At 41.0% G+C, this 12429-nt stretch overlaps 1 long non-coding RNA gene across 1 annotated transcript; it reads right to left on the bottom strand.

Annotated features, from left to right (window-relative positions):
* Positions 1–2321: 2321 nt before the first annotated feature.
* Positions 2322–12243, bottom strand: LOC132485683 (uncharacterized). Its single transcript, XR_009531418.1, has 3 exons — positions 12122–12243; positions 4276–4409; positions 2322–3014 (listed from the first exon to the last, which is right to left on the bottom strand). It is a non-coding gene; the product is annotated as an uncharacterized LOC132485683 (long non-coding RNA).
* Positions 12244–12429: the final 186 nt, after the last annotated feature.

The raw sequence follows: 12429 nt of genomic DNA, 5'->3' as shown, positions 1-12429 counted from the left end.
ACTCACAAGCTACCACTGACTGGAAGAATTCGGGAAAGGCCAAAGGAGAGAGGAGACGCCAGTCCATGTCCCAGTATCCTTCTTGCTGGAACCCATCCTGGCTGAGCAATGTGCGCACCACCATGAAGGACCCTGAGTCAGAATGACTGGCCAGAGGCAACCTGGAAACTAACCCCATTACCCCTGAGACTATGGGCCACGTGGCAGAGCAGTTCTCCTGGGTCCCCTTACCCGGCTGCTCTCTGCCTGGGTGCCCTCTCCCAATAAAGTCTCTTGCTTTGTCAGCACGTGTATCTCCTCAGACAATTCACTTCTGAGTGTTAGAGAAGAGCCCACTCTCGGGCCCTGGAAGGGGTCCCCATTCCTGCAACAGAAGTACTCCTCTGGGATAAAGGTTTTATCACCCTGGCAAGAACTCCGGGAGAGGTGTTGACATGCTTCTAGAATGGCTCTTAGAAGCTTGGAAAAAGTGACAGCTCCTCTTAAGTAGAAATGCTAGAACTACTATGGCAGGCAGTGGAAAAGGGGTCAAAAAGTTTAAGGAAGTTAGCATGCTAGAATGGACAGTTTGTGTAAGCCCTAAAAACCTACCAAATGACTTTGGTCCGAAGGCAGGCCAAAGCCATGAAGAATACACTGGTAAGAGGGACAGCATCTCTGAGCTATCAGTGGTAGCTCTCCTCTAAAGGGTAGAGGTGATGGTTGAATGTTGTTACAGAATTGGGTTCACAAACAGCAATGGGAATGATGGGGGAGGGGGGTCCCAAAACAATAGAGGACAGGTGGAGGTGTTCAGCCATCAGAAGCCAGGTAGTACAATTATCATAATGAGGAAGGTCAGAATGGAATGCAGGGCAAAGTTATAGAGTGGCATCTTCAGAGGTAAGATAGTTGGTAACAGTTCTGCACCCAATTCCATTGTGTGTTGGAGGGGGTGGGGTTGGCAGGGTAGGGGTGAGGAATTTCCCCACACCAACCAGAAAGTTTCTGACACCAGTCCTACAATTCAACTCAATTCTGACACTATCTACCTGGAGCTAGCATCAGATTCCACAGGTTAGAGGCTCAGTCCCACAAGGCTTCCCTCCACTTCAGATGCCAATCGCAAACCTAGGTTGTTACCTGTGCTTCTGACCGACTGGCTGTAAATTGGAGCTTCCAATGACCACCTCTTCAGGTTCAGTTAATTTGCTAGAGCAATTCTCAGAACTCAGAGAAACATTTCACTTACCTGATCACCAATTTATTATAAAAGGGTGTAACTCCAGCTAGATGAAGAGATACACAAGGTGAGGTCCCGAACAAAGGAGTCTCTGTCCTCGTGGAGTTTGGGGCCTGGCACGGTGGCACATGGAAGCTTCTGGTTCCCCAACCTAGAAGCTCTCTGAACCCTGTCCTTTGCGGGTTTTTTGAAGTCTTCATTACATAGGTATGATTGATTAAATCATTGGCCACTGGTAATTGAACTTAATCCCTAGCCCCTCTCCCATCTCCCTTCCCTGGAGGTCAGGGGTGGGACTGAAAGTTGCAACCCTTTAGTTGGCTCCAGTATCCTTACCTGAGCCAGTTTTCAGGCCTGGAACCCACTGACTAAAAGAGAGGTTAGGTGCTCTGGAATAAGACCCTGTGACACCATGTTAAGTATATATAGCACTGATTCCTCTAATGCTTACCCAAAGGAACTGATGGCCATTAACTCAGGTACTATATCCTGGGGAAAGGAGAGTATTCAGACATTTCAAAGACAGTCAGTTACAGGGTCTAATTAACTTTGATACATGGAGATCCAAAGCATCATCATGGCTTCCCTGTTAGTGGGGCATTAGGTGATCAGGTATTAAATGGAATATTGACCCAGCTCACAGTGGTCATTTTTCCAGTCCCTAAATGTGTAATTAGAATGGACATAATTCGTAGCACAACCCCACATTGGTTTCTTGACCTGTGTGATAGGAGCTATTGCAATGGGGAAGACCAGGTAGAGACTTCTAAAGCTACCCACCCCCATCTGCCAACAAATCAAAAACATTTCATCCTGGGGGGAATGTCAGAGATTAGTAGTGCCTTTAAAAACCTGAAGAATGGGGCTTCCCTGGTGGCACAGTGGTTGAGAGTCCACCTGCCGATGCAGGGGACACGGGTTCGTGCCCCGGCCCGGGAAGATCCCACATGCCGCGGAGTGGCTGGGCCCGTGAGCCACAGCTGCTGAGCCTGCGTGTCCGGAGCCTGTGCTCCGCAATGGGAGAGGCCACAACAGTGACAGGCCCGCGTACCGCAAAAAAACAAAAAACAAAAAACAAAAAAACCCAAAAAAACCCTGAAGAATGCAGGGATACTAGTCCCCAGTGTATCTCCATTTAATTGACCAGTCTGGATCTTGCAAAAACCAGATGGATTCTGGGGGGTGACAGTAGACTATCACAAATTCAACGAAGTAGTAGTTGTACTTGCAGCAGCTATGCCAGATACAGTACTTTTGCTGGAGCAGAGTTACACAGCTTCAGGTATGTGGTAGGCAGGCATTGAGCTGGCAAATGCTTTCATTTCCATCCCTATCAAAAAGGAGAATCAGAAACAGGTTATGTTCTCTTGGAACGGATAACAGTATACATTTAGTCTATTCTCAGGGCTATGTTAAATCTTCTACCCTCTGCCATAATATAATCTGAAGACACTTGGACTAGCTGGACATCTCACAGAATATCACAGTGGTCCACTGTATCCATGGATCATGAGCCTGCATCCAGACCCCCATGTCATGTGCCACTGATGAACTGACATCTCTCCCTCAGCTCAAAACTATGGCCATATGGTGGGGGTAGAGAGTGTTCTTTATGACTGACAAAGCAGGCATAAGATCAAGCTGGGTTCATAGGTGGATTGGCCTCTTATACAGGTTCAAGTCGAAAATGGATGGCAGCTGCACTGAAGTGCCAATCAGGGGTAGCCTTGAAAATAGCTGTGAGAGGAAATCCAATGAGCAGAGCTTCAGGTGGCGTACCTGGTCATTTACCCTGTGTAGAAAGAGAAGTAGCCCAAGGTTAGGATATACACAGTTCCATGGGTAGTGGTAAATGTTTTGGTAAGTTGATAAGGGGCCTAAAATAGAAAATATTGGAAGATTGGGGAGTAAGAAGTCTGGGGTAAAGGCACATGAATCAGCCAATGAGAGAAGATGCAAAGTGTGAAAATCTTTGTGTCAAATGCCAATGCCAAATCAGAAAGCATCCAGTACAGAAGAGGCACTAACAACCAGGTAGATTAAATGATGGGCAGGTATTAGTCAGCCTCTGTCATGGGCTACCCTAATGAGAGCACAATGAACTAACGGAGGAGTAGCCATAACGGCAGAGAGGGAGACTATGCATGGGTTCCCACTGACCAAGGCTACTTTAGCTACTGATGTTGCCAAATGTCGTATATGCTAGCAACAGAGCTCACTGCTGTGCCACTGATATGGCACCATTCTTCAAGGAGACTTTGGTGGCAGGTTGACTATATTAGGCCCCTTCCATTCTGGATGGGCCAGAGATTTGTTCTAACAGGAATAGACATGTACTCTAGGTATGTATTTGACTTTCCTACCCACGGGGCCTCCAGCAACATCAATATCTAAGGGCTTACAGAATATTTGATCCACCAACATAACTTCATATATAACATTGCATCAGACCAAAGGACCCACTTTATAGAAAGGAGATTCAGCAGTGGCACGTGACGATGGGATCCACTGTTGACCCTCGGTGCCACCAACATGAGAGAATGATAGAAGGGTCTATCGAAGGCACAGCTGAGGTACAAGCTTGGATATGATATACGGAGGTTGGCACACCAACTGCCAGGATGCAGTATACATGCTAAATCAGTAACTTCTATATCGTACTGTGCCCTTAATATGTGGAGAATATATGGGCCCAGGAACCAAGGAATGGAAGTAGGCTAGGACACACTTAACATCAAGCCTACTTGGGGAATTTGTGCTTCCTATCCCTGCAACTGTTTTGCAGATTTAGATGTTATGGTACCCTTGGGGAAATGTTTCCACCAGGGGACACAGTAAGAATCCTATTGAACTTTAAGCTATGGTTCTCATCATTCAGGCACTTTAAGCCCTTTGTGCCAAGGGACGAACAGTCAATAAGAAGTAATCATCTAGGTGGGGGAAATGGACCTGATCATCAGGAGGAGAGAGGGCTGCTGCTACACAATGGGGACAGGGAGGACTATCTTTGAAATCCAGATGACCTACTGAGGCTTCTCTTAGTATTTCCTTACCCAGTTTTGATGGTAAATGGATAAAGTTAGCAGTTAGGCCCGAGAAGTGCATGGTAACCAGGGGCTCAGATCCTCATGGTTGAAGATCTGGGTCAATCCTCCAACTAAGCCATCTAGACCAGTAGCGGTGTTAGCTACGGATGAGAGAAAACTACATTGATAACAAAGGAGGAATTTGATGAGTTTTGATTATATCTTGTTACCAGTTGCAGGAGAAGCAGCTGCAGTTCATTCCACTGACCCTCCCCTCATAAGTTTTCCCTAAGAACCCTCCAGTGTCCTGAAAAAGCTGCTTCCAGAATGTGTATGAAGCAAATGGATCTAAGAGGCACAAAGGTGGACTATTATGAATGCTGTGCTGTACTGTGTTGCCCAGATTCCCCCTTTAGAACTGGAGGACTTATTCCTCCAGCTACTGGGAAGGTTGGCTGATAGCTACAACTTAGATGAAGAAGCCACATCATCCAAGGTCATGCTCCTTTCCCAGGAAGGCTCACAGCCAAAGACTCATCTATGTGGGGGTATAAAGGTTCGGGCCTCATGCTCCACTTGGGACAACTCTGAAGGGACAACTGCTTCAGAACTCTCTATGGTGTCACATGAAGACAGCATATTGTGATTCCATTGCAGCTCAGTTTATTCCTGTCTAATCCTGCTTCCTTCCAATCCTCCACAGGCATTGATCCGAAGGACACTCCCTGATAAGTTTCCTCTATGGGTCTGCGTCTCATAGGACACAACTCATAGGAATTATCTTTATAGCATTTTACTTCTGGTGATAGTTGTTAAGTTATACCCTAATCTTTCCATTAATAAATCTGTGATTATTTAACAGGAACTTTGCGAGTTTTTATGCCCAGTAGGACATTACTGTCATGAGACCTATCTTTTGGGTCCCCAAAAATACACAGAAAAAATAAGGCATGGTTTAGAAAAATATACATACTGTTTTGCATTTTCTAGTTAAGTGATAAGTTTTACACATTTGAAGAAGGGGTAGATAGTCTAGGCCGATTTTTATTTAAAAAATGACACTTTTACTAAGAAAGATCTTAAACTTGCCAAAGAAAATGTAGACTATTTCTATTTTTAGAGAGGTAATTAGACTAATAAAAAAAGTACGAGCTTTAGAATTTCAAAGTCCTGGCTTAAATACCAATTTCACTCTTTATTAGCTTTGTAACTTAAAGCAAGTTACTTAATTTTGCTAATATTGCCGAGGGAGGACAATGTTGTGAAGGGGTTAATTGTGTGGCCTCTGAAGCCAGATCACCTGGGTTCAAAGCTGTCACTAACTAGGTAACATCAGATGAGTTAATGCATTTAACCTCTCTGTACCTCAGTTTCCTCCTCTTTAAAATGAAGATGATGATAGTGACTATCTTATAGGTTTGTTGAGATTAAATAAATTAATGTATGTAAAGTGCTTAGAACAATGTCATTGAGTGATGAATAAACTTACAAGCTGTTATCATTACCTGTACTACAGGTTAACAATATTTGCCCATAGTGTTGTGGTAAAGATTGAATGAGGCAATACATGTGATACGATTAGCTCAAAGCCCCTAAAAACCTGTAATCATGAACATGTGTTATAGCTACTTCATAAGATTGTTTTAAAGATTCCTGGCATGGCCAGGTACTGTGCTAGGTATTGAAGATACAAAGGGGAACAAAGACACACCAGACAGCCTTTGTGCTTGAGCTTAGAGCCTTAACAGGGATCAAGTGAGAGTGAATGTAATATGTTAGTCCTGCCTGGCACAAAGGAAGGTAGGTAGAAGTAAATATTCTTAGGCACATAGGGGAAATAGTATATAACCCATGTTCTTTCTCATTCTTACTCTTTTACCTTTTGGGTTCTATTTATCAATCAATCATTTGCCATAATTATAAAGTTTGAAGGAAGGGTAGGGGTTGGGCTTCTTTCAGTTTGTACTTTTTGTACCTCTCTAACTCACAGTCACTTTTTCTCATATTGTACAATCAACAAAAACCTACTAAGGACCAAGACACCAGGAATAAACAGTTAAGACTACTCACGATGTAGGGGGGGAAACAAATAAATAACTGTAATACATTACATTATAGATTTTTTTCCAATTTATAATAGTTATAAACAAAATGCTAATACAGCAAAGAGAAAGGGATGATTGATTTTGCAGAAGCTTTTTGTCTCCATTCCCTCAGCACGTAGTCTATTTTACCACTCAAATCACTGCTTAAAATATTAATACAATTGGTCTTTCAGAATTCTGTTTGTCTTCTTAGGTATATACTAAACCAGGGTTTCTCAGCCTTGTCATTATTGACATTTTGGACAGGATATTTCTTTGTTGTAAGGGGCTGTCCTGTGCATTGTAGGATGCTGAGCAGCATTTCTGATCTTAGTAGCACTCACCCAGACTTGACAATCAAAAGTGTCTCCAGACATTGCCAAATGCCCATTGCCCCTCTTGAGAACCACTGCACTAAATCAATGATTATTTGTGGACTACAGTCTTATTAGTTATGTTCTCACCTTATAATGGAATAGTAATTATTTATCATTTATCATTGGTACATAGGAACTAGGGACTTTACTATCATGAAAGTATCAGCCACTTGATATGTGATTTGATATAAAGGAAATTACATCAGTGATTTATGCACAAATCTACATTTTTAGATGTTTATATGTTGATTACTGGATGTTTTGTTTCTTTATCTTCACAAGGACAACATGCTATTAAAATGGGACTGTCAGAGAATAAGAAAGAGCTCTTGGAAATCAAAAATATAATAGCATCTAATGGTTATCTATTGCTGTGTGATAAATCACCTCAAAACTTAGTGGCTTAAGACAAGAATAAACATGTATTATTTCAACTAGAGTTGCCATATGATCCAGCAATCCCATTCCTGGGCTTATATCCAGAAAAAACTATAATTCCAAAAGATACATGCACCCCTATGTTCACAGCAGCACTATTCACAATAGCCAAGACATGGAAACAACCTAAATGTCCATCGTCAGAGGAATGGATAAAAAAGATGTGGTACATATATAAATGGAATATTACTCAGCCATTAAAAAAAGAATGAAATAATGCCATTTGCAGCAACATGGATGGACCTAGAGATTATCATACTAAGTAAGTCAGACAGAGAAAGACAAATATATGATATCACTTATATATCAAATTTAAAATATGACACAAATGAACTTATCTATGAAACAGAAAGAGACTCACAGATATAGAGAACAGACTTGTGGTTGTCAAGGTCGGGGGTAGGGGAGGGATGGACGGGGAGTTTGGGATTAGCAGATGCAAATTATTATGTATAGAATGGATAAACAACAAGGTCCTAATGTATAGCACAGGGAACTGTATTTAATATCCTGTAATAAACCATAATGGGAAAGAATATGAAAAAGAATATACATATATGCATAACTAAATCGCTTTGCTGTACAGCAGAAATGAACACAACTTGTAAATTAACTATACTGCAATAAAATAAATTTTAAAAAATAACATGTATTATTTCATAGTTTCTATGGATCTATGGATCTATGAAATTTGGAAGTGGATTATCTAGGTGGTTGGGGGGGGGGTCCCTCATAAGATTGCAGTTAGAATGTTAGCTGGGGCTGCAGTCATCTGAAGATTTGACTGGGTCGGAGGGTCACCTTTCTAAGATGGCTCAAACACCTGGCTGGCAAGTTAGTGCTGGCTGTTTACAGGAGGCCTCAGCTCATTACATGGGCCTCTCCATTGGATTACATGACATGACTGCTGACTTCTCTCAGAGTAATTGATCCAGAAAAGAGCAAGTCAGAAGCAGGCTTAGAAGTCATACATCATCACTTCCACCTTACTCTGTTGGTCATACAGACCAACCTTGATAGAATTTGAGAAGGGACTTACACAGACATATGGATCGTTGGGGAGCATCTTAAAAGCTGTCTACCATAACATAGTAATAAAAAAAAGTTCTAAGAGCTGGAACATAAAATCAGGGAAAATCACCTAGAAAGGAGAACCAAAAGACAAATAGATGGAAAATAGGAAAGAAAAAGTAAGACAATGACAAAATCAATCAGGAAGCCCAATATGACTAATAGAAGACTCAGGAAAAGAGGAGAGAAAAGAGAAGGGAGGACATTATCAAAGAAATTTAACAAGGTTGTAAGTTATAAAGTCAACATAGAAAAGCAATCTCTCTCTCTCTCTCTCTCACACACACACACTCAAGCATTGAACAATTGGAAAATGAAATTTTAAAATTCCATTTACAATATTATTAAAAATATAAATGCTTAGGAATAAATTTAACAAAAGATGTGTAAGCTCTCTACACTGAAAATTACAAAGCATTGCTGAGAGAAATTTAAAAAGACCTTAATAAATAGAGAAATACACCACGTTCATGGATTGCAAAGCTCAGTATTATTAAGATGTCAATTTTCCTCAAATAGAGCTCAATCAATTCCAATAAAGATCACAGCAGCTTAAAAAAAGTGGATTAACAATTCAAAAATTTATATGGAAACACAAAAATCTTAGAACCAATACATTCTTGAAAAAGAACTAATTTGGAGTAACTACACTTCCTTACTTTCAAGGCTTACTATAAATCTATAGTAATCATGACAATGTGGTTTGTATAAAGATAGACAAACAGATCAATGAGACAGAATTAAAAGTCCAGAAATAAATCCATAATTATATAGTCAATAGATTTTTGACAAAGGCACCAAAGCAATTTAATGGGGAAAGGAAATTATTTTCAACAAATGGTGCTGGAACCATGTGGACAAAAATAAGCCCTCAAATCTTACCTCACATTATTTGCAAAATTTAATTCAAGATGCCTAAATGTAAAAGCCAAAATTCTCAGGTCATCCAAAAACATTATTAAGAGAATAAATAGTGAAGCTACACACTGGGAGAAAATATTTGCAATTAATATATCTGATACAGAACTTGTATCCAAAATATTTAATAAACTCAATAATAAGACAAACATCCTAGTGAAAAATGGAAAAGTATTTCCACTTTTTCCTGTTTATTGAAGTACAACTGACTTACAGTATTAGTTTCACGTAAAGAACATAGTGATTTCTTATTTTTATATATTTTATCTATACATTATAATGCTGACCTGAGCATCAGCAATAGAGATAAACTTTAAAACATGTATAAAGATGTTGTCCCACGTACACACAAAAAGCACATTTAACCATAGTGTAGGGCTAATCCACAGATCACTGTTTTCACAGAAATTTCTGCTTTATAAACTTTAGGATTTTTTTGTTTTCCTTCCTTCTACTTTCTTAGAGTGTAATTTGCTTTTGTATGTGGGGGGTAACAAAACACATAAAATATACCATTTTAACCATTTTTAAGTATACAGTTCAGTAGTGTTAACTATTTTCACAGTGTTGTAAAACAGACCTCCAGAACGTTTTCATCTTGCAATCTGAAACTCTGTTTCAGCAACTCCCCTTTCTTCTCCCTTCAAATCTCTAGTAACCGGCATCCTATTTTCTGTTTTATGAATTTGACTACTTTAGGTAACTCATATAAGTAGAATCATACAGTATTTGTCTTTTTGTGACTGGTTTATTTCTCTTTTTTTGCCCGTGCCGTGAGGCATGCAGGATCTTTGTTCCCTGACCAGGTATCAAACTCGTGCCCCCTGCAGTGGAAGTGTGGAGTCCTAACCTCTGGGCCACCAGGGAAGTCCTGTGACAGGTTTATTTTACTTAGCATAATGTCCTCAAGTTTCATCTATGTTGTAGCATATGACAGGATTTTCCTCCTTTTAAAGATTAAAATTCATCTGTCCATGAACATTTGTGTTGCTTCTATCTCTTGACTATTATGAATGAACAGGAACGTTCATATGTGCTGTGAATGTGAGTATGCAAATACCTCTTTGAGACCCTACTCTCAATTCTTTTGGATATTCACCCAGAACTGGGATTGCTATATCATACGGTAGTCCTATTCTTACTTTTTTGAAGAAACTCCATACTGTTTTCCACAGGGGCTGTACCATTTTGCAATCTCACCAACAGTGCATAAGGGTTCTGATTTCTCCACATCTTCACCTACACTTTTTTCTTTTTTCCAAATATTAACCATCCTAATGAGTGTGAGTTGACATCTTGTGGTTTTGACGTGCACTTCTCTGATGATTAGTGATGCTGACTATCTTTTCATATGCTTGTTGGACTGTTTAATCAGTTTGATTTTTTTGTTACTGAGTTGTAGGAGTTCTTTATTCTGTGTATCTTATCACATATATGATTTGCAAATATTTTCTCCATTCCATAGGCTGCCTTTTCACTCTGCTGTGTCCTGTGATGCACAAAAGTTTTTTTTTTTTTTTGGCCGCACAGTGGGGCATGTGGGACTCTTAGTTCCCTGTGCCCCCTGCAATGGAAGTTTTTAAGTTTGATGTAGCCCCATTTGTCTATCTTTGCACTTGTTGCCTGTGCTTTTGGTGTCATAAACAAGAAATCATTACCAAGAGCCATGACCTGAAGATTTTCCCCTATGTTTTCTTCTAGGAGTTTTATAGTTTTAGGTCTGATGTTTAAGTCTTTAATCCATTTTGAGTTAATTTTTGTATATGGTATAAGATAATGGTCCAACTTCATTCTTTTGCACATGGATACCCAGTTTTCCCAACACCATTTGTTGAAGAGGCTGTCCTTTCCCCACTGAGTCATCATTGCACCTTTGTCAAAGATCATTTGACCATATATGTGAGCGCTTTTTATTTTTTAAATAGACTTTATTTTTCAGAGCAGTTTTAGGTTCATAGCAAGTACAGAATTCCCATGTATCCCCTGCTCCCCTCCACCTGCTAAATATGCTTTTAACTTCCTGAGGCGAACACAAATTGCAGATTTTAAACCTTTCTTCTTTTCAAATACATACATTTAATGCTACAGATCTCCCTCTGAACACTGCATCCCATCAATTCTACTATGTTGTATTTTCATTATCCTTTAGTTCAAACTATATAAAAATTCCCACTGAAATCTTCTTTGACATAGAGGTTTAGAATTATGTTGCTCACCTTCCAAACATTTGTGGATTTTCTGGCTTTTTGTTATTTCTAGTTCAATTCTGCTGTGGCTAGAGACCAAACTCTAATTTTAAGCCTTTTAAATTTGAGACTCGCTTTAAGACCCTGCCTCACAAACTTGATGCTGTTTTGTTATGATGGGAAAACCGGTAGGTTCAGACTCATTTTTTTCTGCTTTGGTTATGTATAGAGTGCACTGCGGTGGCTCAACGCTAAGTTTTGAGATCTTAAAACAGTATTCCTAACACACCACTGTAAAGCAATTATACTCCAATAAAGATGTTAAAAAAGAAAAAGAAAAAAACCCCAGTATTCCATTCAGGGTCCCGTCCTCTAGGCTTACACCACAGTGATTAGACTGCGGTTAAAGACAGAGTACTTTTGAGCAGCATCATTGCGCTTTTCAGGAACTCCTTCCACCCCTCACGGAATGGCAGGGCGGTACAAGTGATTTCTCAGTCCTCCACAGCTAAGGGGCGGATAGTTCAGGAACTATCTGTGTACTTTACGAGGCAACGGATATAGTACCCTTTTTTTTTGGTCTCCTCATAGGTGACAGAGCTTCTGAGTTCTCAAATCTCAGAAGCTGAGGGAAAGAAAGGAAGTTGGGTAGAGTTCGAGAATGGTGGCAGAATGCCTCATTCCCGAATTGAGAGAGCACGTCTCTTGCGAGGCCTAACGAATCAGGGCCTCGGGTAACAGCGCCCCTTCAACTCCTCGGCCTAGTAACCCACCCGCAGACATGGCCTCCCGCACGAACCTTTTCTTTCCTCCTTTCTTCTTTCCCAGCTGCTCAAACTTCCACTAGAAGTGGAACTGGGTGTGGCAAAAAAGCCCGTCAGCGAAGCGCCGGTCACCGAAGCGCCGGTCAGCGAACCGCCCGTCACGTGACAGACAAGAGGGCGCGGAGGAGCTGGGGAACCTACGTCCGCCCTGGCCCCACCCACTTGACGCCACTCAGTGACCCCACCCCCTCGGCCGTTGGGTGGAGCACGAGGCCCCGCCTCCAAACGGCCTCTCCTCGGGGGGCCAGGCTGACCAGTAGGGCGGGGCGAGAGGCCCGGAGGG

This window comes from Mesoplodon densirostris, chromosome 1 (genome assembly GCF_025265405.1).
Source record: "Mesoplodon densirostris isolate mMesDen1 chromosome 1, mMesDen1 primary haplotype, whole genome shotgun sequence".
Lineage (NCBI taxonomy): Eukaryota > Metazoa > Chordata > Mammalia > Artiodactyla > Ziphiidae > Mesoplodon > Mesoplodon densirostris.
The sequence above is the reverse complement of the archived record's forward strand: the minus strand, read 5'-3'. Positions and strand labels throughout refer to the sequence as shown.